This window comes from Somniosus microcephalus, chromosome 2 (genome assembly GCF_052327205.1).
Source record: "Somniosus microcephalus isolate GS21.2 chromosome 2, FLI_Smic_1.0, whole genome shotgun sequence".
Classification (NCBI taxonomy): Eukaryota; Metazoa; Chordata; class Chondrichthyes; order Squaliformes; family Somniosidae; genus Somniosus; species Somniosus microcephalus.
The window spans coordinates 68,898,527-68,902,660 of record NC_140988.1 but is presented as its reverse complement, the minus strand read 5'-3'; the positions used below and the strand labels follow the sequence as shown (position 1 = coordinate 68,902,660).

The 4,134-nt window shown below is 44.7% G+C and overlaps 1 pseudogene; it reads right to left on the bottom strand.

Moving 5' to 3' along the window:
• Window positions 1-1,697: 1,697 nt before the first annotated feature.
• LOC147122753 (endogenous retrovirus group PABLB member 1 Env polyprotein-like) lies at window positions 1,698-3,607 on the bottom strand (annotated as a pseudogene).
• Between the last annotated feature and the right edge of the window lie 527 nt (window positions 3,608-4,134).

Below are 4,134 nucleotides of genomic sequence, written 5' to 3'. Positions count from 1 at the left end.
CACAATACGAGATCTGCTTCTGGAAAAACTCGCACTTGTGGCGGTTAGCTCGTAGCCCATATTACTTTAATCTAGTGAGCACCTGCTCCAGGTTGGCGAGGTGATCACTGTCATTTTCGCCCGTGACCAGGATGTCGTCCAAATAACACTGGGTCCCTGGAATCCCTTGCAGGACTTGATCCATCGCCCTTTGCCAAATAGCCGGAGCCGATGCTACCCCGAACACCAGCCGGTTGTATTGGTAGAGACCTTTATGAGTGTTGATCATGAGGTATTGTTTCGAGGCTTCTTCTACCTCCATTTGCAAGTACGCCTCGGCTAGATCAATTTTGGTGAAGCGTTTACCTCCAGATAGCGAGGCGAAAATATCCTCAATTCGTGGAAGCGGATATTGTACCGTGTGAAGGACTGGGTTCACTGTCACCTTAAAATCCCCACAGATGCGGACCTTCTTTGGTTCCCCAGGCGTATTACTCAATGACCTCTTCATTACAGGAACGATAGGTGTAGCCCACTCGCTCCAGTCTACTTTGGACAGTACTCCTAAACGTTCCAACCCTTCCAGCTCTGCTTCGACGGCTGGTCTGATCGCATAAGGCACTGGTCTGGCCTTAAGAAACTTTGGGCTTGCATTTTCCTCTATTTTAATCATTGCTGTTATGCCTTTTAGTGTTCCGAGTCCCTCCTGGAACACTTCTTTTGCGTCAGTTAGCATTTTTGACAGTTGTCCAGGTGTGACGTCGTCATCCTTTTTGGCCTCAACCTTCAGTGCCTGTATGGAATGCCAATCTAATTGTATCTTCCGGATCCATTCACGTCCTAGTAGTGGTGGTCCTCCATCTGGCAATACATATAGGTCCATTTTAGGTATTTCCTGGCCTTTGTATATCACTTTCACCCTTATTTTTCCTTTGGTGTAGACTTTTTGCCCCGTGTACGTCTTCAAGACAATCTCTGTAGCTTTCAAGGGTATGTGTGAAAATAGCCACTTGTAGTCCCTTTGGTTTATGACTGTTAGGGCTGATCCTGTGTCCAATTCCATTTTCACTTGGACTCCGTCTATCTTGAGTGTAACCCAGATAGTCTGGTGATCCTCCATTTTGGTTACCTTATGTAGTTTCAGACAACCCAGCTCCTTGCTTCCGGAGTCTGTATCATGTTTCTGTTCGTCTGAACTACTGTCCATCACCTTATGTACCTTTTTGTACTTCTCCTGTGGAGATTTCTTGCTGTTGGTTTTCTTCCCTGACCTGCAGACTCTTGCTATGTGTCCTGCTTTTCCACACTGTCTGCACACTTGGTCCTTGAACCAACAATCCTTCTGGTCATGTGTTGTTCTGCCGCAGCGATAACACTTCCCTGTTCAATATGACATTTCATTGGTGCCATATTCTTGTGGTCTCCGTTGTATCTCTGCAGCACCCCTTGCGGCTGCTTCGTGTGATACTGCCATGCTGAAAGCCTTGTCCAGCGTAAGATCTTTTTCTGATAAAAGCCGTTTCTGGGTTCCTTCACTTTGAAGCCCACACACAAACTTGTCCCTTAATGTATCTGCTAGTCCCACTCCAAACTGGCAGTGTTTCGATAGCTTGCGCAGTTCCGTTAAGTACTCAGCATTACTTTCATCTTTATGCTGTGTTGGGTGAAAATAAATTCACATCCAATCTGTGGTAAAGTAAAAGGTGCAGTTTATTGAAAACAGAGCTCTGGGAGAAGCATCTCAGACCCCGCGGTCTGTGCGAGCACCTTCTCCCCGATCAACAAAATTCACAAGCTTATATACAGTACAAGACTGGAGCACATCGATAGCCTTGATTACATTACTTATTCCATGGCCAGTCTGGCTTCGTGGCAACAGCCGCCCCCCTCCCCAATTATATTCCTTCAAAAACAACCTAATTATAACTTTACATCATTAGCTAAGCCCCTTCTTTTAGTTCTGTCTTTTATCTAAGTTTGTCCAGTTATCTGGACAGCAGGGTCCTCTCTTACTTCATTGTGGCTTCGGCCGATCAGTGACTCGTGATTGGACATGGCTCAAAGGTTAATCAGCTTCTCATATCTCCACATGTTTAATCACTTTTGTAGTTCAGTCCATTGTGTTTTTAAACTAGTCTCGACTGAAACTAGGTTGTCATGCTGTGTCGCTCGACTGCAACATTCAACTGGTTCAAATCCCAATCCTTCAATCCCTCCTATTGGTCCCGGTACAAATTTAGATTTTGCATCGGGATACCAACTTCCAATGCCGTTTCTTGCCCTCCACCGGGTAGTCACCCTGTATTGAGGGTTGGGCTCAATTGTCCTGAGCTCGTCCTTCGTTGCTCATCATGTGACTCTTTACATGTGAGACTCGTTGTCCTCGTCGTCTTCTCCTGTTGCTTGCAGTTCGTCTGTCGTTGATAGCCAGGGTTTTATCGCATCTCCAGATGCTACTGGAATGCCAGCGAGGGCCAATTTACAACATACTTTCAAAATCGTTGTCATAACACAACATATTGTCATCACTACAACAACAATTATAAATCCATGTATCAAATACGATCCCCATGATCCTCCGAAGAGCCAGTCCAACCAACCTTCCCCTGAGGTTTGGTGTAATTTCTTTACCTCCTTTTGTATATGCTCGGCCAAATTGGTTATATTCTCTGAGCTATCTGGTATGTAGGTGCAGCACTCAGCGCCTATCATTGCGCATGTGCCACCTTCTTTAGCTAGGAGATAATCAAGGGCCATCCTATTCTGGAGAGCTATTGTTCTCATAGCCACCATTTCTGCACTTATTTCAGACAGGGCTTCAGCTGTGTCATTAGCTACTTTCTCTAATACCGATGCTACGAGTCGAATTTCCTTTATTGCCCTAGCCGTCCCATACCCGGGGAATAAAATAGCGAAGAACCGCTCTGTTTCTGTAATTGCCCTTTGGAGCGATAATGGTGATGATCTGCTAGGGAGGGCAAGTGATGGATTTATGGCACCACATATCCCAAATAGCAGGACCCAGTCCAATTTCGTGGAAGCCATGGGTATGCCTTATGTCCGCAAATAAAATAGGTCCCGTTATAGGCAGTTAGGTTCATATTCGTTGTGAATGTGGAAAAGCCAGACTCGCCGCTACTCCCTGTGATTCCGTTCCATTTCCCCCCACTAGTGAGGTTTGTTAAACCAGTTATGTTAAACCATCAAACTTCTAAGGGTGAACCTTGTTCAAGGGTTGTCCAATTATGTTTACAATGACTGTTTCCTGCTTCCAGATTCCCCTCTTCCCCTCTGCTTACATTCCTTATCCAACATATCGCCCCAACGGGTCTTCCTACCCCAGTTGTGTTTGTGAGGATAAGGTACGGTGGCTTTTCGCTTATATTATACACGGGTTTGTACCATCCTTCAAACATGTTTAAGGGATATCCTGCACTCCTGAACTGTACTCTTTGTTCCTCCCGTTTTCTGCTCTGGGTGTCCTTACCATTAGTACTACTGCTCGTATTGTTTCTACTAACTAACCACTCAGCCATTTGAATTACATTCAATGGTATTGGTCTAAGAGGGATTCCCCCTCTGGAGTGGATTGGGATATGGCTACATACCCAACATGCACTTTCTCTCTTGTACCTTGCATACACATAACTCATATACAAAAAGGTATTAACATGTAATTCTCGCTTTTCCCATGCCGGGTGGCATGTCACTTTGGTCAATGCCACACATATTCCACAAAACAATACTATAGTCAAATACATTTTAAAGACGTATTAACAATTTTCCAAAGGGTTATTGAGATTGATTGCAGGTATCACCTGTTAGATATACAAATATGTATTTTAGTCCTTGTAGACCTTCAGTTGAGTCCAGTGTTTCCACCGCCCCATCCCCTTTATATCTATATACATGCGCACGTATCCCCACTAATAAGGACTTGATGCGGTCCTGACCATTTTGGGGCAAAGCCTGGTTTTTCTGGTAAAATTTTAACCATTACCTTAGTTCCCGCTGGAGGGATATGTGGAAGTGCAGTCAATTCCAAATCTTTATCTCTTTCCTCCTGTCTATCCCTAGTTTGCTGTCTCATTTCCTTTAACTGGTTACTTAGTTCCAAGACGTACCTACGGACTCTATCTCTCAGAGGGCCTATAT